Below are 26248 nucleotides of genomic sequence, written 5' to 3'. Positions count from 1 at the left end.
CTCTGCAATCACAGCCGCCAATTCCTTCAGCACACTCGGATGCAACTCGTCCGGCCCCATGGACTTGTGCATGTCCAGCTTTTCTAAATAGTCCCTAACCGCCTCTATCTCCACAGAGGGCTGGCCATCTCTTCCGCATTTTGTGATGCCCAGCGCAGCAGTCTGAGAGCTGACCTTGTTAGTGAAAACAGAGGCAAAAAAAGCATTGAGTACATTAGCTTTTTCCACATCCTCTGTCACTAGGTTGCCTCCCTCATTCAGTAAGGGGCCCACACATTCCTTGGCTTTCTTCTTGTTGCCAACATACCTGAAGAAACCCTTCTTGTTACTCTTGACATCTCTGGCTAGCTGCAGCTCCAGGTGCGATTTGGCCCTCCTGATAACATTCCTACATGCCCGAGCAATATTTTTATACTCTTCCCTGGTCATATGTCCAACCTTCCACTTCTTGTAAGCTTCTTTTTTATGTTTAAGATCCGCTAGGATTTCACCATTAAGCCAAGTTGGTCGCCTGCCATATTTACTATTCTTTCGACTCATCGGGATGGTTTGAATATGGTCCCTGTCAAGGTTCCTTCCCCACTCTGAACTCTAGGGTACAGATGTGGGGACCTGCATGAAAACCTCCTAAGCTTACTTTTACCAGCTTAGGTTAAAACTTCCCCAAGGTACAAACTATTTTACCCTTTGCCCTTGGACTTCCACTGCCACCACCAAACGTTTATCTGGGTTTATTTATTTGTTTGGAAATGTCTTTCCCCCCAAAATCCTCCCAACCCTTGCACCCCACTTCCTGGGGAAGGTTTGGTAAAAATCCTCACCAATTTGCATAGGTGACCACAGACCCAAACCCTTGGATCTTAAGAACAATGAAAAAGCATTCAGTTTCTGAAAAGAAGGATTTTAATAGAAGAAATAAAAAGTAAAAAAGAATCACTTCTGTAAAATCAGGATGGTAAATACCTTACAGGGTGTGCAGTTGGAGGATTTTTCCCCCACATTGAAGCAAGTTCTCCTGGAGTATTTGGGAAGCCCATTCCATGATGCGAAGCTCGAGTGTCCTTGTTTGGTGCACGCAGTTTTAAATGTGTTAATGTAGGTATCCCAGACTTTCTCCTCAGAGCATGTTCTGTGGTATGTGAATGCCTGATTGTAGATAACAGATTTCTTGGTGTATTTAGGGTGGTCACTGAATCTGTGAAGGTAAGGGTGATGATCTGGGAGTTTCTTGTATATAGTTGCCTGTAGGGCTCGGTTGCTGAAGCGGACTGTGGTGTTCACGAAGTTAATGCTGGTGTGGGAGTGTTCTAGAAAAAGTTTGATGGGTGGGTGGTGGACGTTGAAGTTATGGTGGAAGCCTATGATTGTCTGTCCAGAGGATGAAAATATCATTGATGTTTCTCATTTATATCATTGGTTTTGTGGTGCATTTGTCCCAAAGTACTTCCTCAAGGTAGCCCAGGAAGAGGCAGGTATACTGGGAAACCATCCTAAAACCCATGGCCATTCCCATGCTTTGGGCAAAGTGTTTATTGTTTAAAAGTATAATTGTTATGGGGGAGGATGAAATGGATGAGTTTGGCGATGTATCTGGGGTGGATATCTGAGTGTTGTCCATTGTCTTAGATATTTGAGGCAGGCAGAGATGTTGCCACTGTGAGGAATGTTGATGTATAGGGAGGTGACATCCATGGGGGCAAGGATGAGTAACGTTAATAAGAGTAACATTTCTCTCACTGTAAATAATTTTCTGTCTACTCTGAAGATAAACTAAAGCAACATATTTATATTAATAGCTAGCCATGGAAAAAAGAGCAGGAAACTGGCCAATGGCTTAAGATTCCCACCCATCTGCCAACACTTAAGAGACCGTGCAAAAGCCATTCACTTTGATGTTCTACCTCTGACCCAACGTGGAGCTCACCCAAGTGGTTTTGCACAGCAGGGTCCAAGTTTATGAATACAGGGAACAAACACCCAACTGACTTAAAAGGGCACTCTGTCAAGTAGGGGAAAGACACAGTAGAGAGAGACAATACAACTACTTTGGGGTGACTAAATAAGGGAGGCTTGCCTGGGGATGATAAACTTCTGTATAAAACAGACATCTGTGTAGACTTTTGTTGTTTGAAAATATTTTTTCTCTTCTGTTATGCTTTAATCCTACTGTTAAGATTAAACAATACTTTGGCTTAAGAAGGCTGTCTGGTTACTGTATTCACCACTGGGTACAGATGATACAAAGCACCCTGTCTAATAGTGAAAGTGTAACATTATGTCACCCCAGCAAAGGTAGAGGCATGAAGCCTGAGATTTAAGGGATTATACTCACAGAAACCAGAAAGAGTTCAGAGATGCAGCTTGCCCTATAACTGGGACAACAATATGAAGTATAGGGTGATATTTTGGCCTGCAGCATCACTTGTACATGGACAGATGGCGCTCAGGTCTACATCTCTCTTTAATCTATCCCAGGTTTTGTGTTCTCAGCGCTCTTCAATACCTGAGACACATAGGGAAGCAAATGTGTAAAAAGTTGCTTAGGCTCAATCCTGATAAGATGCAAAGCACGATGGCAGATTAAAGGAAGCATCTAGAGGTATGGCTAGATATTTGAAAAAGCATCTTCTATATGAGATCTATGTCTAATGTCACTGATTTCAAATTGTGATCCTTGATAGAACTGTACAGTCTGATGGAAGCATTTCAGTTTTCTTGACTTGTGGAAGTTCAATGTATCAGAAGGTTGTGCTAGCTGTAAATATAGCACAAGCTATTTGCTTACCAATTTTGTGTTCGAGTTTGTGCTCATTCCCTCTCTCATCATAAATTATATTCCCTCTTTGTAATTCTTGCTGCTTATTCCTGGGGTTATACTCTCCCTAGGTTGTGGCAGGGTGGGGTTTTTTGTTGTTGTTGTTCTTAATAGAACTCCAAACCTTTGGAGACTGCTGCCTCTTGTGAATCACCTGAATTTGGTGTGCTTTATCACACAATGTAAGACAAACCTAATTGTTTGGTCAAGCTTTTTACTGGGCCTATACATTTAATTAAAAACAATTAATAGATTTTTTGTTTTGTTCTTTAAAGAGCTGGTAGGAAACTTATTGATCCTTTAAATTGAAAAGTTTAAATTTTTAATTGAATATTTTGATCACTGAGACCTTCCCTGGAGTGACTCAGCAATATGCAAAGTAAATTGCTCCCACGAAATGACCCTGCCTGAATTAAACTTGGTTCTCCCACGAATTAGTGCAGAACTCTAATTTTGTTCCAGGCTTAACTCAGACACCATCAGTTAGCAGTTGTGCATTATGTTTCCAAAATAAAAAGGACTCACTTATTTTAGACCTCCTGGCCTTACAATCACGAGCAGCTTGTTGGTTATATTCAGCAATAAAATTGCTTACAAGTGTCCATTTTGTCTCTCCCAACATCAGTAATCAGTATTTTTGAAATAGTAAAACAGTAACATTTTTGATTACACGTATGATGACATATGACTTATTTTAAGTCTAGAATGTACTGAGATACGGTTACAGATGGCTCAGTTATGCAGTTTACACTAGTGAAACCACAGGACAACTCGCTGAACTGAATGCTGTAAGAAGACACAGTCAAATTATTACCCAGCTTCATTGGGTAAGTAGCCTGGCTACCACAAGCTGTTCATAAACAACCAAAAGTAGAGTTTTGGAAGGCTACTAGTTTAACATGATTTTTTTCACCATAGATAACCCTTAAAAACCACCTTTAGTTCAGATTTTTAATCAAACTTCCTCCTTTATTATATTTATTCTGATTAATTCATGGTGACACTGTCTGAGTGCACATATTCTCATTTTGTAAAGGAGACACTATTTATTAGTAAACAGGAAACATAACATTTCCAGGAGGGGAAAGAAAACATAGCAGACATTTGAATTTCAAAACGAATCAGCCTGAAAGTTAAAAAAATACAATTACTAGAGCAGATGCTATCTTATTTTGCAGGAAATAACATTTTCCACCTCAGCCAAAATCATCAGAATTTTTACTGTATACTCTAGTACGGCATGTATTTCTCTGCTAGTTTTGAGGTAGTATTCAGATATAAATATTTAACTCAATTTTGTAATTAACAGACAATCCAGCCAAACACAATTAGCGGACTGTTTTAAAAGAGCACAGCAATGGCAATGATAAACAAGTAACAAAACCTTTTTAAATAAATTATGGATTTATAATTCTAATTATTCCAAAACATAACATACAAACCAAACAGTGAAAGAAAAGGAAAAATACAACCCATGAATAGTTTAAACCAAGTGTATTCAAGCATTTATGAATCCCATCTATAATGTATACCAGTATATAGAACTTGCTTTCAACAGCTGCCAGACTGAAACTTTCCATGTTCATATAAATTATTCAAAATTTTAGCCTACTCTCTTTTTTGTTTAAAATGATGTCCAAAACCAAGCAAATGTTAAGGGAGACTACCTAATTACATGAGACCTAGCAGCTTATCTCTACAAAATATTTTTGAGCACTCTTCCTATACTTGATCCTTTGAACAAGGCAATAAATTTAAACAATAGCAGAGTAACCACGATGAGGTTGGTTTACCATACTGGCAGTATTAGCTTAGAATGTACATCTCTGAAGCTTCATAAACTTTATAGTAACAGCAGCCTCTTGGAATTAAACATTTTGTCTTGCGTACTGTAACCTCTTTCACCTACAACATGAGATTGGAACAACTTGGAAGTCTAAAGCATACATTAGAAACTCTCACTAGTCCACGCAGTTCAACAAAATAAAATACAATTTAGAGGTGAAATATTCAGGAACTCTGAGAATGGAAAAAGCAAGTTGTGTTGATTGTGTGCAATGCAGGGCATGGAGGGAGTCAAGAACCTTTTATTATAGCTTTAAAAAAAGAAAATACAGGAGGATTAAAGATCTAAAAGTAGGAATCACATCTTTAAAATAGAAACAAAGTACATAATGTTTTAAGAAGCTTATTGTCCAACAAGTCATATCTTGTAGCCCTCGTATAATCTAGAAACTCCCTAAAGTGCATTAGAAAATGGCTTTGGACACTTAGACATAAAAAGGACAAGCCAAGAGCTGGACCTGAGCAAAAATGCACATTCTTCTTCCTCTCTGTGGTCAAAGAGAAAATTACCTGGACTATGGTACTGCGAGGTGTTAAAATGAAACACACAAAAAGCTCAAAACAAAAATGGAATTATGTGAGTATGGTATCTTAAGAGTACTTATCTGCTTGAAAGGAATCTTGTGAGGCTTAATTCATTAACGCTTGTAAGTACTTTTTTAAAATTTTAATAATTACTTACCTTGCAGTAGCACCTATAGCCTCCAAATGAAATCAGGGATCCATTATTTTAGGAAATGTACAAATATATAGTAAGAAATAGTTCTTCCCAGAAGACCTTACAATCCAAGACCCTGATCCTGCAATCTCTTATGTGCAGCTGGAGGCCCACTGAAATAACAGGTACAGAGATCCACCTATGCACAAGGCATTGCAAGATTGAGAACTTAATGTATATAACAGATACAAGGTGGGAGGAAAGGGAGCATTAACCCAATTTTACGTATGAGAGCTGAGGCAGAAAGTTTAGATGATTTGCCCAAGGTCAGAAAGAAAACTGTGGAAGAAGCAGGTTTTCTGAATCCCAGTCTAGTGTCTTAACCACAAGATCATTCTTCCACTCAAGGCTTCCAGATTCTTTGATGAGAGGTGTAACAAGTGTGTATAATCTTAATGAATAGGCTAACCAGTGTGACACAAACTATTTCCATTGCCTTCAGAGCACTTCAAGTTGCCTAGCACCTCAGCTGGATTTGAAAAGTATGAAGCTGTTTCACTGGAGTAAGCTGGCAACCTATCTGCTGGGTCCTATGGGTTGCAAATTTTTAATGTTCTTTAGATGGACTTTATTTTTAATAAGTGAAATTCCATGCAAAACTTTACATTAATTCAATGTTAGCATTGACATTTTAAATATGTCAACAACCAGAAAATTTAGTTATGATTCTCACAATAGTCTTAATATCTCAAATATATATACACAGCCGTACACTGAACAGGACAGTAAAAGAAACTACTACAGATGTACAAAAGGGGTGATAATTGCTGTAGAAGGCCTAAACCAGATTCTAATTTCAGTTACTGTTCACTGGTGTAAATCCAGTGGAGTTACCCCTAATTTAGAACAGTGCACATTAACTGAGACTGAAATCAGGTTCCATGTTTTGGGATTTACAGACTATTGTAATGTTTACTTTCTCACTTTAAGTCATTACAATACAGCCTATGCCAACTGAACTACTAAAAAATCATTCACTCAGTTTTAAAATACTCAAGAAAAAAAAGGTAGCAAGACCATGAGTACATACTGTCATCCAACCCATAATGAAACAATGGGTCAGATCCTCAGCTGGCATAAACTGGTATAACCACACTGTCTTCAATGGAGATACACTGATTTACACCAGCTGGGGATTTGGCCCATATCTTTAAACCAAAGGTGAAAGGTACACAGGAAAATTATGTATTTTAATCAGTCTGAAATCAACATATACTATTTACATATATCTCTTTGCAAAACAAATTTTCTGAGACTTCTGATATTAAGAAAATAAACACATTATGAAATTTAAGTACTTTACCAAATTACATAAACACATTTATATATTGGGGGGCAGGTTTAAAGCACCACTGTAGCTTTCTGTATTTAAAACATTTGTTGTAAATCTAATTTCTAGAGAAATAAAATCTACCAGGTAAAAGACAGCAAAAAGTACTCACGAAGGTGATCAGCCAGATCAGTGGTTATTACACTGACTGAACATCCCTATCCAATACATTTTGCATAATGCTGCGTAACTGCTGTTAACTGCTCTTAGCATGATCCATTCTAGGCACATGAATCATAGACTATCGGGGTTGGAAGGGACCTCAGAAGGTCATCTAGTCCAACCTCCTGCTCAAAGCAGGACCAATCCCCAATTAAATCATCCCAGCCAGGGCTTTGTCAAGCCTGACCTTAAAAACCTCTAAGGAAGGAGATTCTACCACCTCCCTAGGTAACGCATTCCAGTGTTTCACCACCCTCCTAGTGAAAAAGGTTTTCCGAATATCCAATCTAAACCTCCGCCACTGCAACTTGAGACCATTACTCCTTGTCCTGTCCTCTTCTACCACTGAGAATAGTCTAGAACCATCCTCTCTGGAACCACCTCTCAGGTAGTTGAAAGCAGCTATCAAATCCCCCCTCATTCTTCTCTTCTGCAGACTAAACTATCCCAGTTCCCTCAGCCTCTCCTCATAAGTCATGTGTTCTAGACCCCTAATCATTTTTGTTGCCCTTCGCTGGTGTCATAAATATAAAGGGAAGGGTAAACCCCTTTGAAATCCCTCCTGGCCAGGGGAAAGCTCCTCTCACCTGTAAAGGGTTAAGAAGCTAAAGGTAACCTCGCTGGCACCTGACCAAAATGACCAATGAGGAGACAAGATACTTTCAAAAGCTGGGAGGAGGGAGAGAAACAAAGGGTCTGTGTCTGTCTGTAGTCGTCTTGGCCGGGGACAGAACAGGAATGGAGTCTTAGAACTTTTAGTAAGTAATCTAGCTAGGTATGTGTTAGATTATGATTTCTTTAAATGGCTGAGAAAAGAATTGTGCTGAATAGAATAACTATTTCTGTCTGTGTATCTTTTTGTAACTTAAGGTTTTGCCTAGAGGGGTTCTCTATGTTTTTGAATCTAATTACCCTGTAAGATATATACCATCCTGATTTTACAGGGGGGATTTCTTTATTTCTATTTACTTCTATTTTTTATTAAAAGTCTTCTTGTAAAACACTGAATGCTTTTTCATTGTTCTCAGATCCAAGGGTTTGGGTTTGTGGTCACCTATGCAAATTGGTGAGGCTTTTTATCCAACATTTCCCAGGAAAGGGGGGGTGCAAGTGTTGGGAGGATTGTTCATTGTTCTTAAGATCCAAGGGTCTGGGTCTGTAGTCACCTAGACAAATTGGTGAGGCTTTTTACCAAACCTTGTCCAGGAAGTGGGGTGCAAGGTTTTGGGAAGTATTTTGGGGGGAAGGACGCGTCCAAACAGCTCTTCCCCAGTAACCAGTATTAGTTTGGTGGTGGTAGCGGCCTGTCCAAGGTGTAATATTTTGTACCTTGGGGAAGTTTTGACCTAAGCTGGTAAAGATAAGCTTAGGAGGTTTTTCATGCAGGTCCCCACATCTGTACCCTAGAGTTCAGAGTGGGGGAGGAACCGTGACATGGTGGCACAGTGGTGGGATTAACCTGAAATCATTTTGAGATCCAGTTGAGATTTTTTGAACTAGAAATACAGATTTTAAAACGGAATTTTTAGGAAGTCCAGAAGCAGCTTTGAAACTGAAAGCAGCTTGGTTTCTCTCTGCTTTGTGGCCAAGCAGAGACAAAAGGGGATTATCTTGTGAATTGCAGGTTTTCTTTGCCTGGAGGCAGGGTACTTAACTCCTGCAGGGAAATTCACAGTCTTCCAACCCAGAGGTTTTTTTTTCTTTTCTTCCTAAAAGTAAATAGGGGGTGTGTGCTCTACCCATTTGCCTGGAGACAAAAGTGGCAGGGTTTTTTTAGGATTTTGATTTTTTTTTTGTTTTACAAGGAGCACAGGTTTGAAAAGAATTTTTTTTTTTCTTTGGGCTGGGTAAGCAGTTTTCCAAGTAGTTGGAGGTTTTTTGCTTTAATTTGGGCCCAGAGCAGAGACAAGGGAATTGTCTTTTTCTGTAGGCTGACAATCACTATCAGAGAATAGGTATTCTATTCCAGCACAGCAAAATTTTACAGCCAAGTTTTGTTTGTTTATTTCTAAACCTCGGGTGTAAAGTTAGTTAAAAACAGAGAGGTTAGAATGGCCAAATCCTCAGCTCGACTACACCTGGAATTAGCCAAATTTCAGGCTGAGGAAAAACAAAGGGAACATGAAAGACAGATAGAACTCATGCGGCTGAAGGAGGAGAAGGAAAAAGAGAGGAAGCATGTGGAGGAGATGGAGAGGATAAAGGCCCAGCAGAATATACCAACAAACCCTAGCAACCCTTCACCAGGTACCACTTCCCATCCCAGAAAGTTCCCCACCTACAAGGCAGGTGATGACACTGAGGCCTTCTTAGAAAACTTCGAAAGGGCCTGCCTTGGGTACAACATCTCTACCGACCAATACATGGTAGAGCTGAGGCCGCAGCTCAGTGGACCCTTAGCTGAGGTGGCAGCTGAAATGCCTAAAGAACACATGAACAAGTATGAACTGTTTAAATCCAAGGCGAGAGTCAGAATGGGGATAACACCCGAGCAGTCTCGTCGGAGGTTCAGAGCCCTAAGGTGGAAACCAGACATGTCATTTACCCGACATGCCTACCACATTGTAAAACATTGGGATGCCTGGATATCAGGAGCAAGTGTTGAATCTCCAGTAAATTTGCCCTTCCTAATGCAAATGGAACAATTCTTAGAGGGTGTTCCTGAGGAAATAGAAAGATACATCCTAGATGGGAAACCCAAAACTGTAATTGAGGCAGGAGAGATTGGAGCCAGATGGGTGGAGGTGGCAGAGAAGAAGAAAACTGGTCGCAGTTGGAGCGGAGACCAGAAGGGACCACCCCAGACCACACCCTATTACCGGGGGCCGCCCAAAGCCCCACCTACCTCCCAAAGAACCCTCCAGACCCCTTATCGTCCCACCACCCCGTTCTCCAGCAACCCTCCTCGCCCCAGTGACCCGTCAGCTGGACGATGTTTTAAGTGTAACGAGCTGGGGCATGTAAAGGCCAACTGCCCCAAGAACCCCAACAGATTACAGTTCATTGCACCGGAATCACACCAGAGGTCCACAGGCCCAGATACCTCCCAGATACCCTTGGAGCGGAGGGAAACTGTGAGTGTGGGTGGGAAGAAGGTCACCGCGTGGAGGGACACCGGAGCACAAGTGTCAGCTATCCATGCTTCCTTAGTGGACCCCAATTTAATCAACCCAGAGATCCAAGTGACGATTCAACCCTTCAAGTCCAACTCTTTCAATTTGCCTACAGCCAAGTTGCCTGTCCAGTACAAGGGCTGGTCAGGAATGTGGACTTTTGCAGTCTATGATGATTATCCCATCCCCATGCTGTTGGGGGAAGACTTGGCCAATCATGTGAAGCAGGCCAAGAGGGTGGGAATGGTCACCCGCAACCAGGCTAAACAAGCCGTGAGGCCTAGCTCTGTTCTGGAAACTTCTATCAGGACCCAGTCAGAGGTGATGGACCTGGACCCCAGGCCAATGTCTGCAACAGCAGTAGTGGATCCAGTCCCGGAGACCCAGACGGAACCAGTCCCAGAACCGGAACCAGCCAAACAACCAACACCAGACCCCGTGTCAGCACTGAATCCAGTACTTGCAACCTCAACACCAGAGGGCCCCACCGAACCTGAACTGGCAGCAGCCGATAACCCTACACAAGAGGCTCAGCCGGAGCCTGAATCCCAACATAGTGCACCAGCGGAGAGCGGTTCACAGTCAACAGAAACAGCTCCATCCCCTATATCGCTTCCAGAGGGACCAAGCCTAGGTCCACAATCCCATGAGGAACTGATGTCTCCAGCATCAAGGGAACAGTTCCAGACCGAACAGGAAGCAGATGAAAGCCTCCAGAGAGCTTGGACGGCGGCACGGAGCAACCCACCGCCTCTCAGCTCTTCTAATCGATCCAGGTTTGTTGTAGAAAGAGGACTTTTATACAAGGAAACTCTTTCTGGGGGACACCAGGAAGACTGGCATCCTCAGAGACAGTTGGTAGTTCCAACTAAATACCGGGCCAAGCTCTTGAGCTTAGCCCATGATCACCCTAGTGGCCATGCTGGGGTGAACAGGACCAAAGACCGTTTGGGGGGGTCATTCCACTGGGAGGGAATGGGCAAGGATGTTTCTACCTATGTCCAGTCTTGTGAGGTGTGCCAAAGAGTGGGAAAACCCCAAGACCAGGTCAAAGCCCCTCTACAGCCACTCCCCATCATTGAAGTTCCATTTCAGCGAGTAGCTGTGGATATTCTGGGTCCTTTTCCGAAAAAGACACCCAGAGGAAAGCAGTACATACTGACTTTCATGGATTTTGCCACCCGATGGCCGGAAGCAGTAGCTCTAAGCAACACCAGGGCTAAAAGTGTGTGCCAGGCACTAGCAGACATTTTTGCCAGGGTAGGTTGGCCCTCCGACATCCTCACAGATGCAGGGACTAATTTCCTGGCAGGAACTATGAAAAACCTTTGGGAAGCTCATGGGGTAAATCACTTGGTTGCCACTCCTTACCATCATCAAACAAATGGCATGGTGGAGAAGTTTAATGGAACTTTGGGGGCCATGATACGTAAATTCGTAAATGAGCACTCCAATGATTGGGACCTAGTATTGCAGCAGTTGCTCTTTGCCTACAGAGCTGTACCACATCCCAGTTTAGGGTTTTCCCCATTTGAACTTGTATATGGCCGTGAGGTTAAGGGGCCATTGCAGTTGGTGAAGCAGCAATGGGAGGGATTTACACCTTCTCCAGGAACTAACATTCTGGACTTTGTAACCAACCTACAAAACACCCTCCGAACCTCTTTAGCCCTTGCTAGAGAAAACTTACAGGATGCTCAAAAAGAGCAAAAAGCCTGGTATGATAAACATGCCAGAGAGCGTTCCTTCAAAGTAGGAGACCAGGTCATGGTCTTAAAGGCGCTCCAGGCCCATAAAATGGAAGCATCGTGGGAAGGGCCATTCGTGGTCCAGGAGCGCCTGGGAGCTGTTAATTATCTCATAGCATTCCCCACCTCCAACCGAAAGCCTAAGGTGTATCATATTAATTCTCTAAAGCCCTTTTATTCCAGAGAATTAAAGGTTTGTCAGTTTACAGCCCAGGGAGGAGACGACGCTGAGTGGCCTGAAGGTGTCTACTACGAAGGGAAATGTGCTGGGGGTGTGGAAGAGGTGAACCTCTCCATGACCCTTGGGCGTATGCAGCGACAGCAGATCCAGGAGCTGTGCACTAGCTACGCGCCAACGTTCTCAGCCACCCCAGGACTGACTGAACGGGCATACCACTCCATTGACACAGGTAATGCTCACCCAATTAGGGTCCAACCTTACCGGGTGTCTCCTCAAGCTAACACTGCTATAGAACGGGAGATCCAGGATATGTTACAGATGGGTGTAATCCGCCCCTCTGAAAGTGCATGGGCATCTCCAGTGGTTCTAGTTCCCAAACCAGATGGGGAAATACGTTTTTGCGTGGACTACCGTAAGCTAAATGCTGTAACTCGCCCAGACAACTATCCCATGCCACGCACAGATGAACTATTAGAGAAACTGGGAAGAGCCCAGTTCATCTCTACCTTGGACTTAACCAAGGGGTACTGGCAGGTACCGCTAGATGAATCTGCCAAGGAAAGGTCAGCCTTCATCACACATCTCGGGCTGTATGAATTTAATGTACTCCCTTTCGGGCTGCGAAATGCACCCGCCACTTTCCAAAGACTTGTAGATGGTCTCCTAGCGGGATTAGGAGAATATGCAGTCGCCTACCTTGACGATGTGGCCATATTTTCGGATTCCTGGGCAGACCACCTGGAACATCTACAAAAAGTCCTTGAGCGCATAAGGGAGGCAGGACTAACTGTTAAGGCTAAGAAGTGTCAAATAGGCCTAAACAGAGTGACTTACCTTGGACACCAGGTGGGTCAAGGAACTATCAGCCCCCTACAGGCCAAAGTGGATGCTATCCAAAAGTGGCCTGTCCCAAAGTCAAAGAAACAGGTTCAATCCTTCTTAGGCTTGGCCGGTTATTACAGACGATTTGTACCGCACTACAGCCAAATCGCTGCCCCACTGACAGACCTAACCAAAAAGAAACAGCCAAATGCTGTTCAGTGGACCGGAAAGTGTCAGAAGGCCTTTAACAAGCTTAAAGCGACACTCATGTCTGACCCTGTACTAAGGGCCCCAGACTTTGACAAACCGTTCCTAGTAACCACAGATGCATCCGAGCGTGGTGTGGGAGCAGTTTTAATGCAGAAAGGACCTGATCAAGAATTCCACCCTGTAGTGTTTCTCAGCAAAAAACTGTCTGAGAGGGAAAGCAACTGGTCAGTCACTGAAAAAGAAGGTTATGCCATTGGCTACGCTCTGGAAAAGCTACGCCCATATGTTTGGGGACGGCGTTTCCACCTGCAAACCGACCATGCTGCACTAAAGTGGCTTCACACCGTCAAAGAAACTAACAAAAAACTTCTTCGGTGGAGTTTAGCTCTCCAAGATTTTGATTTCGACATCCAACACATCTCAGGAGCTTCTAACAAAGTGGCTGATGCACTCTCCCGTGAAAGTTTCCCAGAATCAACTGGTTAAAATCGTCCTTGAGATGTGGAAAATATTGTTAGTCTTTATGTACTTGGTAGTATATTTAGAGATGCATGTGTCTTATTAACTCTGTTTTCCTAGAGCTCCAGGAAGAAATCCCAGCCAGTGTTTCACCCTAGCTGAGATTTGGGGGGCGTGTCATAAATATAAAGGGAAGGGTAAACCCCTTTGAAATCCCTCCTGGCCAGGGGAAAGCTCCTCTCACCTGTAAAGGGTTAAGAAGCTAAAGGTAACCTCGCTGGCACCTGACCAAAATGACCAATGAGGAGACAAGATACTTTCAAAAGCTGGGAGGAGGGAGAGAAACAAAGGGTCTGTGTCTGTCTGTAGTCGTCTTGGCCGGGGACAGAACAGGAATGGAGTCTTAGAACTTTTAGTAAGTAATCTAGCTAGGTATGTGTTAGATTATGATTTCTTTAAATGGCTGAGAAAAGAATTGTGCTGAATAGAATAACTATTTCTGTCTGTGTATCTTTTTGTAACTTAAGGTTTTGCCTAGAGGGGTTCTCTATGTTTTTGAATCTAATTACCCTGTAAGATATATACCATCCTGATTTTACAGGGGGGATTTCTTTATTTCTATTTACTTCTATTTTTTATTAAAAGTCTTCTTGTAAAACACTGAATGCTTTTTCATTGTTCTCAGATCCAAGGGTTTGGGTTTGTGGTCACCTATGCAAATTGGTGAGGCTTTTTATCCAACATTTCCCAGGAAAGGGGGGGTGCAAGTGTTGGGAGGATTGTTCATTGTTCTTAAGATCCAAGGGTCTGGGTCTGTAGTCACCTAGACAAATTGGTGAGGCTTTTTACCAAACCTTGTCCAGGAAGTGGGGTGCAAGGTTTTGGGAAGTATTTTGGGGGGAAGGATGCGTCCAAACAGCTCTTCCCCAGTAACCAGTATTAGTTTGGTGGTGGTAGCGGCCTGTCCAAGGTGTAATATTTTGTACCTTGGGGAAGTTTTGACCTAAGCTGGTAAAGATAAGCTTAGGAGGTTTTTCATGCAGGTCCCCACATCTGTACCCTAGAGTTCAGAGTGGGGGAGGAACCGTGACAGCTGGACTCTCTCCAATTTATCCACATCCTTCTTGTAGTGTGGGGCCCAAAACTGGACACAGTACTCCAGATGAGGCCTCACCAATGTTGAATAGAGGGGGACGATCACGTCCCTCGATCTGCTCGCTATGCCCCTACTTATACATCCCAAAATGCCATTGGCCTTCTTGGCAACAAGGGCACACCGCTGACTCATATCCAGCTTCTCGTCCACTGTAACCCCTAGGTCCTTTTCCGCAGAACTGCTGCCTAGCCATTCGGTCCCTAGTCTGTAGCTGTGCATTGGGTTCTTCCGTCCTAAGTGCAGGACCCTGCACTTATCCTTATTGAACCTCATCAGATTTCTTTTGGCCCAATCCTCCAATTTGTCTAGGTCCCTCTGTATCCTATCCCTCCCCTCCAGCATATCTACCACTCCTCCCAGTTTAGTATCATCCGCAAATTTGCTGAGAGTGCAATCCACACCATCCTCCAGATCATTTATGAAGATATTGAACAAAACCGGCCCCAGGACCAACCCCTGGGGCACTCCACTTGACACCGGCTGCCAACTAGACATGGAGCCATTGATCACTACCCGTTGAGCCCGACAATCTAGCCAACTTTCTACCCACCTTAACGTGAGTGTTAAGAAAATATTTTTAGCTTTAACAAAATGAAGTGACAAAGTAATCCTCTTCTGAGAATAAAAGATAGCTCTCGGGGTGAGCAACTGAAGAAGATGGAAAATGCTGACTGGCTAAAACCAAAGGATAGCCAACTGGTCTTAGTCCTTCCTTCCCCTCCCCTCCCCTCATCTCTTCAACCTACAGTTCCAACTCTAATTACAGTAACTCCTCACTTAAAGTCATCCTGGTTAACATTGTTTCATTGTTACAATGCTGATCAATTAGAGCAGTGCTACTCAAAGTGGTGGTCCACGGACTGGTGCCGGTCTGCGAGCCATCGGCTGCCGGTCTCCGCGCACGTTGGGAAAAAAAATTGCAAGTCCTCCACACCAGATAGCTTGAGAAGCGCTGAATTAGAGAACATGCTCATTTAAAGTTGCGCAATGCTCCCTTATAACATTGTTTGGCAGCCGCCTTCTTTGTCCACTGCTTGCAGGAAGAGCAGCCTGTTGGAGCTAACTGGTGGGGGCTTGGAACCAGGGTGGACCGGCAGCCCACATATCAGCTCCCCGCTCCCGTAAGTTCCCTGTGCAGCAGCCACCCAGCAGGCTATCAGTTGCCGGCAGTTGAGCTGTCCCTTCCCCCACTGCCGTGTGCTGCTCCTGCCTTCTACCTTGGAGCTGCTCCTGAGAGCCTCCTGCTTGCTGTGCTGAGGGGAGAGGGGGAGAAAAGAGGAGTGCTAATGTCAGGGTGTCCCCCACCCCCCTGCTCCTGCCCCCTGCTTACCCCATCTCCATAGAGCAGTGGGGGACACAACAGGGCTCAGGACAGAGGGAGCTTGCTGCCAGCAGCTGCTGTCTCAACTTGCTGCTCTGCTTAAAAAGGCAATGTATTTAGAATGGGTTCAGCGTACTTAAAGGGGCGATGCGCATCTCTCTCTCACACACGGGTATGTGTCTCTGTCTGCCATGCTGTCTCCCCTCCCTCCATTTGTGCTGCCTTGTAGAGTGTGAGGCTACATTAACAACGTGTTAACCCTTGAGGACTTAGCCGAGTGCTAGTTCATCATTTAGCAGCAAAGCATTCCCAGGGAAATATATAAATAATATAGTCTTTTGTCTGGTGAAAAAATTTTTCCTGGAACCTAACCCCTGCTATTTACATTAATTCTTATGGGGAAATTGGATTCGCTTAATATGGTTTCGCTTAAAGTCACATACATAACTACAACGTTAAGTGAGGAGTTACTGTGACACATTTCAGTACTTGAACAAACAATTTATGTTCCCTTCAAGATAGCTGATAATAAGAGGTATCTCATTCAGTGTGTACAGCCTCATCTTACTTTGGAGTATTACATCCTAAACTGAAATGTTCATGAGATAGCCTATGATAAGTACCCTATCTAATGGCACCATATACATATTTTTTAAAACATGACACACAGCTTGATCACAACAAAAAGCCAAATGGTCCACCAAAGCTTATCACTTAAATTTTCTCAGCTTTTCTCTTTGCTTTGTCTCTGCAGCCTTAAAACTCCTCTCTTTTTCCAAAAAAGCATCAAGCTGCCTCTTAAAATCTTTTATATTTAGTGCCAGTGGCTTTCTTCCAGATGTTCACTACTCTGCAATACAGATTTCCTGACATTCCTGTTTACTTTTTAAAAGACCACTCTCTCAAATTCTTACTCTTAAAGTTCAGTATAGCCCACAGTTACCTCCATGGATGCCCTTCTACAGAAACTCCCCAAGCCTTATAGGTGAGTGGCAGACAGCACCAATTTGGTCGACTTGATATACCCTCTACACACACACACACAATTTGAAAGCTTATGATGGTTTTTTTTTTAAATGAGGTGTGATATGGAGCTGTCAAGTGGCCATTAGAAATGGGGATAAACAATGACACCATCATAGAATCACAGAATATCAGGGTTGGAAGGGACCCCAGAAGATCATCTAGTCCAACCCCCTGCTCGAAGTAGGACCAATTCCCAGTTAAATCATCCCAGCCAGGGCTTTGTCAAGCCTGACCTTAAAAACCTCTAAGGAAGGAGATTCTACCACCTCCCTAGGTAACGCATTCCAGTGTTTCACCACCCTCTTAGTGAAAAAGTTTTTCCTAATATCCAATCTAAACCTCCCCCACTGCAACTTGAGACCATTACTCCTCGTTCTGTCATCTGCTACCATTGAGAACAGTCTAGAGCCATCCTCTTTGGAACCCCCTTCCAGGTAGTTGAAAGCAGCTATCAAATCCCCCATCATCAACACATTAAATCCCCCCTCATCAACACATTAAAATGACCACCTTGAAATAGCTGCATTCATATAGTCTAATGACTCTGTATTATTTCAAGACCTAACATTGGATTTCTTTGTGACCTCAAAAGGCATTACATCAACAATCTAAAGGATAAAACAAAATTTAGTAGTACATTTATACAGGTATCACTGAAATGTAATAGTACTGATGACCTTTCTAATCAACATCACCTTGTTAATCATTATGATCTCTATCCAGAGCATCAGCATAGCAGCCGTGTTAGTCTGTATCCACAGAAAGAAAAGGAGTACTTGTGGCACCTAAGAGACTAACAAATGTATTTGAGCGTAAGCTTTCATGAGCTACAGCTCACTTCATTGGATGCATTCGATGAAGTGAGCTGTAGCTCACAAAAGCTTATGCTCAAATACAATTGTTAGTCTCTAAGGTACCACAAGTACTCCTTTCCCTTTGTCTACAGTGTGTGGGTTACCACAGTCTTCATGGTCTTGGCGTGTACACACTTTGTGCAAGAGAGATGGTGTTGTCCACATAATAGTTGATTGTGCAGTGACCTCTACTGGTGCAGGCACAAATAAGATCTTGTAGAGGTTCAGATGTCATTGGGCCCTTGAATAATACAGGAAGTAGTTCATCATCCACATTTTTCCATCCATGATGCAATGGTGATCCAACAGGTTTACCTATGTGTGAAGACATCCAAATCTTTGCTTGCCAAGATGCTCTTTTGATATGTTTTTCAAAACTGTCCTCACAAAGTTGCAGTTTGGGAGGTGACTTGTCCTTTTGCGTGGTTAGATTGTCATGCAAGCAGTTCAGATCTGTGGGTCTCCTTTTCTTTCTCATTATGATTATACAGCACTGCTACCAACTTCCTTGCTACAGAAATCGCAGTTTGTCCATCACTCTCTCCCAGTTTCTCGAGATCACAAGCAGTAAACTCCATTTGTTTTGCAACATTAAACAGAGATATTGTTCCCAATACCAGTTAGGGATGACAGAGTCAAATCCTGTTAATGCACATACAGCAGAAAGCATGTTGCAGAAGTCAGGAGTAAATGCGGCACAAATTGCATGTCCATGTATGAAGCTATGTTTGTCAGTTGTGCTGGTAATGCTTCCTGTTTCAGTCCACGTTATGTGCTCCATTTTTGGCCAGGAGTGAATAGCAAGGACCATATCATCTGTATCAGGTGACCTAATTACTATGGTTCCTTTGACATCAAGCCATACTGCCACACACAGGATCCAGAAGCATCCTTATATCTGCTTCCTCTTGAGTATTGTACAAATCATGGGCTTCTTCAATTTTCTTTAATATTTTTGTGACCCCTTACATGGGTCTCAGTTTCCCCTCTGTGTTGCATTGTTACTGGGGGAGGGGAGAAAGACTTGTTTGCTCTCAGGGCAGGCTAAGAGACCCAGGTATGAATGATGCCTAGCTGTCTGAGCCTCAATGAGTCATTAAAAAGGAATGATCAAGGCCGACCCTATATCAATGGAAAATCTGAGAAGACAATGGAAAACACAATCACCAACAATACTTACAACCAACAACTCAGAGGGAGATAGATTTCCCCACCTCTCAGCAGGGAAGTTGAGCAAAGACCCCATCTCGAGAACAAAAGATTGGGAAGCTGAAAGGTGGGGGGATCAGAGTTGGCTGCTGGAAGGAGTTTGGTGCGCTCATCTGGCAAGTGATCAAGGAGGTCAGACAGAGAGGCACACAGAGCCAGAACAACTGTGTTCACTACAGGTTCACTAGGCTCTGGGCTAACGAGAATGGTCTATGTTTTAACGAGAGTTTCTCAAATGCAGCCACCGTGGCCACATGTGACCACCAGGGGCTTTTCATAGAGCCACAGCCTCCTTGGTGGTGATTGGGGGACGCAAAGCAGTGTTAAATATACAAATATCACTTTTCACAGAAACAGACTTACTAGCTAGCAAGTGTTTAAAAAAAGCAACCAAAAAGTAAAAGAAATAATAACAAAAAAGACAAGAACATGCAAAACACATTATTTGTTTCTATTCTAGTTAGCTCCAGTAAAGAATAGAGACAAATGCACATTATTTTTATTTTTGAGTCTGCAATAAAAAGCTACATAAATAAATTACAATGATTTGGACATGTATATGTGCATATGTATTTGTTTTTCCTAAAGTTAATTGTTTTAGGAAAAATTGTCAGAGCAGCCACCAGCAAGAGTTCGTGGCCACACTGTAAGGCCATCAAAAAATTCCTTCCATCGTCTACAGCCAAGCTCTGCGATACAACCGCATTTGCTCCAACCCCTCAGACAGAGACAAACACCTACAAGATCTCTGTCAAGCTTTCTTACAACTACAATACCCACCTGCAGAAGTAAAGAAACAGATTGATAGAGCCAGAAGAGTTCCCAGAAGTTACCTACTACAGGACAGGCCTAACAAAGAAAATAACAGAACGCCACTAGCCATCACCTTCAGCCCCCAACTAAAACCCCTCCAACGCATTATTAAGGATCTACAACCTATCCTAAAGGATGACCCAGCACTCTCACAAATCTTGGGAGACAGGCCAGTCCTTGCCTACAGACAGCCCCGCAACCTGAAGCAAATACTCACCAACAACCACATACCATACAACAGAACCACTAACCCAGGAACTTATCCTTGCAACAAAGCCCGTTGCCAACTGCGTCCACATATCTATTCAGGAGACACCATCACAGGGCCTAATAACATCAGCCACACTATCAGAGGCTCGTTCACCTGCACATCCACCAATGTGATATATGCCATCATGTGCCAGCAATGCCCCTCTGCCATGTACATTGGTCAAACTGGACAGTCTCTACGTAAAAGAATAAATGGACACAAATCAGATGTCAAGAATTATAACATTCATAAACCAGTCGGAGAACACTTCAATCTCTCTGGTCACGCAATTACAGACATGAAGGTCGCTATCTTACAACAAAAAAACTTCAAATCCAGACTCCAGCGAGAAACTGCTGAATTGGAATTCATTTGCAAATTGGATACTATTAATTTAGGCTTGAATAGAGACTGGGAGTGGCTAAGTCATTATGCAAGGTAGCCTATTTCCCCTTGTTTTTTCCTACCCCCTCCCCCCAGATGTTCTGGTTAAACTTGGATTTATGCTGGAAATGACCCACCTTGATTATCATACACATTGTAAGGAGAGTGGTCAGTTTGGATGAGCTAATACCAGCAGGAGAGTGAGTCTGTGTGTGGGGGGGGGGGGTGAGAAAACCTGGATTTGTGCTGGAAATGGCCCACCTTGATTTTTATACACATTGTGAGGAGAGTGGTCATTTGGATAAGCTATTACCAGCAGGAGAGTGAGTTTGTGTGTGTGGTTTTTGGAAAAAGGGGGGGGGGGTGAGAAAACCTGGATTTGTGCTGGAAATGGCCCACCTGATGATCACTTTAGATAAGCTATTACCAGCAGGACAGTGGGGTGGGAGGAGGTATTGTTTCATATTCTCTGTGTATATATAATGTCTGCTGCAGTTTCCACGGTATGCATCCGATGAAGTGAGCTGTAGCTCACGAAAGCTTATGCTCAAATAAATTGGTTAGTCTCTAAGGTGCCACAAGTACTCCTTTTTTAAAAAAAATTTCTTGAGACCCCTCATTCATTTCTTTATACTAACCTAAGGATTTCCTGGATCTTACAATTACTCACCAATACCTATAGTTTTTCATGACTATTGGCCATTTAGATTCACAGCTTGTATGCACCCTTGGTGTTAAGTCTGAACCCCATTAAGCACCTGGGTGCCTCTTACCTCCATGACCCCTGTCAATCTGGTACAGAAGCGGATATAGGACACAATGCACTAGTGGCTTTGGCAGGGAATCTCATAGTATGCTTTTAATGTTAGATCTAAGAGCTTCCTTCAATCCCACTGATCATGAGGTGTTGACTAACGTGCAGACTACAGCAAGAGTGGATGGTAGCTCTGCTCTCTCCTTGTTGAGTGTTCCTAGAGCGTGGTGTAGAGCAGTTGCTCTCTTCACTAAGGGCACTGTCGTGGAATCCCACGGAGTTCACACCTTGTCTCTCCTAACGTTCAAAAAAGATAACGTGCCTTTAAGATGTTTAGTAAGGAGGTGTGCGCTGCAGCTATTTCAATATGGTGTAAGCCCTCTATTTTGCCTAATGCAGTGAATGCTGCTGAATACCTGGAACCTGTTTTGGGGAGAGATTAGGGCACAGATGAGAGTCAGATAGCTGAAGCTCAATCCAGTTAAAACTAAAATGATGATGGTAGATTGGGGAATTGCAACTAGACAATATGGGGAGGATAATTTAATTGCAGGTGTATACCCTCCATTGTGTTCATATTCATAATCTGTGGATTCTGCTGGATCCCCCAGCTATTATTAAATGATTAAACAGCAGCCATTCACTAGAATACTTTTTTGTCTCTGGCAAAGAAACTGCTCCAGTTTTTTTTTTTTCAGATGTGGGCCTTGCTATTTTGAGTCATGTCTTCATCGACTCAAGACTGGATTATTATACTGTGCTCTATATGGAGCTTCTAGGTGTTCTAAAGTTTCTTTAAAATTAATTCAATTTGTCATCCAAGTTGCTGTGAGGGATTGTGGGTCCCAAACACAGGACTGTGGGATCCCAGGCAGTCCTCAGACTGCAGCCACTACTCAGCAACTTGCTGGTACCTAGAGGGAGTGGCTGGTGGAACTTAGCTCAGTATAGGCACTGCTCACGAAGCTCCCAATTGGAGGGGATGTCCAGCCTCTCCGACGGGCTCAGACTCACTATTTAAACCAGAATGTAGCACACAAAGTTCTCTGAGTAACTAGGTGCATCACTGGCTGGCTGCTACACTGGACCCTACCTTCTTGTCGGACTCTGGAGCCCTGCTTTGTTCCTGATTCCTGCCTTCCTATTCTGTTCCTGCCCTCCTGGCCTTGCTACAGATCTCTTCTATGCCCCATGCTTGGCTACTGACTCAGCTCTGACTGTTGGCTTGATTCCTGACTCTGTCTCCATCTCTGTCTCCAGTTCACAGCTCCTGATTCCCACTTTGACCACTAGGTCTGACCACATACATCCCAGTCTACAACAGTAGCCATCCAAGGACTTAAGGGAAATTTAACGTCTTTTGACTCTATTACTAATAAGATAACCCAGTTAAAAAAAAAACAACAACAAGATAAATAAGATCTTATAGTGTCCTATAGATTGAAACGTAAGGCTCAAATTTGGAATGTGAAGAAAACAATATTAAGTTGCACATTAATGTCTTAATTAAAGACAATTCTATAATACACAGAAAAATTCAAATCTTGAAAAACATTACTAAGGCAGCTGATTGTTGTCTTTTTGTTGACTATTGTGTCACCCCTTGAATATATCGAAACTTTTTAGGGTCAATGTTAAATCTTACTATAAATCAGATTCTATTTCTGGCACTGTGATTGTAAGCAGATGTGAAAAGCAATGATAAGGAAAGGTTAACGTGAATGATATTCAGTAAAGGATAAAAATGCTGTTTGGTAATTAAATAAAGCTCTTATAATCCCAGATAACAGAAAGGCCACTTATGGTATACATATTAAGCTACTTCTGCTTCAGGCTGAGTTTTCTGTCGCAGATGTTTTGGCCTCTACCTTGTTCCCTACTGATCTTCCTGACAATCCAGGAAGTTTTTGGAAACTGTAGGGGACAATTTCCTGGTGCAAGTGCTGGAGGAACCAACTAGGGGCAGAGCTCTTCTTGACCTGCTGCTCACAAACCGGGAAGAATTAGTACGGGAAGCAAAAGTGGATGGGAACCTGGGAGGCAGTGACCATGAGATGGTTGAGTTCAGGATCCTGACACAAGGAAGAAAGGAAAGCAGCAGAATACGGACCCTGGACTTCAGAAAAGCAGACGTTGACTCCCTCAGGGAAGTGATGGGCAGGATCCCCTGGGAGAATAACATGAGGGGGAAAGGAGTCCAGGAGAGTTGGCTGTATTTTAAAGAATCCTTATTGTGGTTACAGGGACAAACCATCCCAATATGTAGAAAGAACAGTAAATATGGCAGGCGACCAGCTTGGCTTAACAGTGAAATCCTTGCTGATCTTAACCACAAAAAAGAGGCTTTCAAAAAGTGGAAAAACTGGAAAAAGGCTAACGTAGTGCCCATCTTTTAAAAAAGGGAAGGAGGAGGATCCTGGGAACTACAGGCCAGTCAGCCTCACCTCAGTCCCTGGAAAAATCATGCAGCAGGTCCTCAAGGAATCAATTCTGAAGCACTTAGAGGAGAGGAAAGTGATCAGGAACAGTCAGCATGGATTCACCAAGGGCAAGTCATGCCTGACTAATCTAATTGCCTTCTATGATGAGATAACTGGTTCTATGGATGAAGGGAAAGCAGTGGACGTGTTATTCCTTGACTTTAGCAAAGTTTTTGACACAGTCTCCCACAGTATGCTTGTCAGCAAGTTAAAGAAGTATGGGCTGGATGGATGCACTACAAGGTGGGTAGAAAGTTGGCTAGATTGTTGGGCTCAACGGGTAGTGATCAATGGCTCCATTTCTAGTTGACAGCCGGTATCTAGTGGAGTGCCCCAAGGGTCGGTCCTGGGGCTGGTTTTGTTCAATATCTTCATTAATGATCTGGAGGATGGTGTGGATTGCACCCTCAGCAAGTTTGTGGATGACACTAAACTGGGAGGAGAGGTGGATACGCTGGAGGGTAGGGATAGGATACAGAGGGACCTAGACAAATTGGAGGATTGGGCCAAAAGAAATCTGATAAGGTTCAACAAGGACAAGTGCAGAATCCTGCACTTAGGACGGAAGAATCCAATGCACCGCTACAGACGAGGGACCAAATGGCTAGGCAGCACTTCTGCAGAGAAAGACCTAGGGGTTACAGTGGATGAGAAGCTGGATATGAGTCAACAGCGTGCCCTTGTTGCCAAGAAGGCCAATGGCATTTTGGGGTGTATAAGTAGGGGCATTGCCAGCAGATCGAGGGACGTGATCATTCCCCTCTATTCAACATTGGTGAGGCCTCATCTGGAGTACTGTGTCCAGTTTTGGGCCCCACACTACAAGAAGGATGTGGAAAAATTGCAGAGTCCAGTGAAGGGCAACAAAAATGATGAGGGGGCTGGAACACATGACTTATGAGAAGAGGCTGAGGGAACTGGGATTGTTTATTCTGCGGAAGAGAAGAATCAGGGGGGATTTGATAGCTGCTTTCAACTACCTGAAGGGTGGATCCAAAGAGGATGGATCTAGACTATTCTCAGTGATAGCAGATGACAGGACAAGGAGTAATGGTCTCAAGTTGCAGTGGGGGAGATTTAGGTTGGATATTAGGAAAAACTTTTTCACTAGGAGCATGGTGAAACACTGGAATGCATTACCTAGGGAGGTGGTGGAATCCCCTTCCTTAGAAGTTTTTAAGGTCAGGCTTGACAAAGCCCTGGCTGGGATGATTTAGTTGGGGATTGGTCCTGCTTTGAGCAGGGGGTTGGACTAGATGACCTTCAGGGGTCCCTTCCAACCCTGATATTCTATGATTCTATGAATTAAAGTCCATTTTACCTTAGCAAACCAATGAATCTGAGTATTTATTCCACATTTTAGCTATCTCCCTATGGGATGAATGGGCAAAGGGTATGCAGTTTCTTTTACCACTTAACTTCTGTTAAAAAAAAAAAAGTATGACATCATAACTTGGACAGCAATTGGTCTGTTAAAGTGTTCAATTGACAACAACGTATGCATGAAAAATAGCAGGTATTGGTACTGGAATGAAGCCAGCACTCCAAGGCAGGGATACCTCCACTTGGATATAGTCTCCCTAACTGATAAATTATTAAATTGCACTTTGTCCAATTACGGATGAAGAAAAACTATACAATGAAAATGAAATAATTATTTTATCAATTGAACCTGAACTGTACATTTACATTTAGACCCATACTACACATTACACTATGAATGGTTAAATGTTTTTTTCTAAAAATCTCATACTAAAATCAATGTAGCCTGCATTAAAATACTCTCCCCTTAACACAACCTACTTCAGAAACACAAACTTCCTTGTGAAGCAACTAGGGTTGCTAGAAACATAACATACCTGACTCAAGCTCAAGAGGAAGCAAATGAAAAGTTAAGCAACTTTTTCTCCTTACCCACAGACATATACCTTACCATTAACACAATTACTATACACCACAGATCATTTACTTCAACTTTAACTCTACCCCTGCAACCTTCTCTTCTCCACATACCCCTTTACCAAACTACCTTTTCCTAACATTATTATTTGTGGACTTTTGGTATAATAGTATGTTGTGCTGAGAAAAGTTTGGTAAAGGGATTGATGGAAGACTGATCTTCTTAGAGCATATTTAATTTTCTTATTTTTCTGGGTTTAAGACAGGTATGTTATGTTTGCAGTGACTCTGCTTCACAACAAAAACTTCTGTATATTAATTTCTTAAATTATTTTAAATAGGGGCATGGTGCTGATTGAAGAATGGGATGGACTTGTGGGGTATGTTTAATTCCAGATACTGACAGGGAAAACTTCATGCACCAGCAATTGGTACACATGAATAAGGCAAACGTTTTTTCACAGATATTTTTTAGTAAAAGTCATGAATAGGTCACAGGCAATAAACAAAAAATCACAGAGCCTGTGACTTGTCCGTTACTTTACTAAAAATAACTGGGGCAGGTCTAGGTAGGGGGAGAAATGGAGTCCCATGGGGGTGCGGGGGACACAGCCCTGACTCCGGTGGCCGCAGTGAGGATCGCAGCCACAGGGGACACAGCCCTTGCTACAGAGCTGGCCCAGCTTCAGGACAGGGGTG

The 26248-nt window shown here is 43.1% G+C and overlaps 1 protein-coding gene across 9 annotated transcripts in view; it reads right to left on the bottom strand.

The window, feature by feature from the left end:
• Positions 1 to 26248, bottom strand: part of TANC2 (tetratricopeptide repeat, ankyrin repeat and coiled-coil containing 2) — a 713129-nt gene that overhangs the window by 563208 nt on the left and 123673 nt on the right. The gene's annotated exons all lie outside the window — the stretch shown is intronic.

This window comes from Lepidochelys kempii, chromosome 27 (assembly GCF_965140285.1).
Source record: "Lepidochelys kempii isolate rLepKem1 chromosome 27, rLepKem1.hap1, whole genome shotgun sequence".
In the NCBI taxonomy this organism is placed as follows: domain Eukaryota; kingdom Metazoa; phylum Chordata; order Testudines; family Cheloniidae; genus Lepidochelys; species Lepidochelys kempii.
This window is presented reverse-complemented; position numbering and strand designations above follow the sequence as displayed.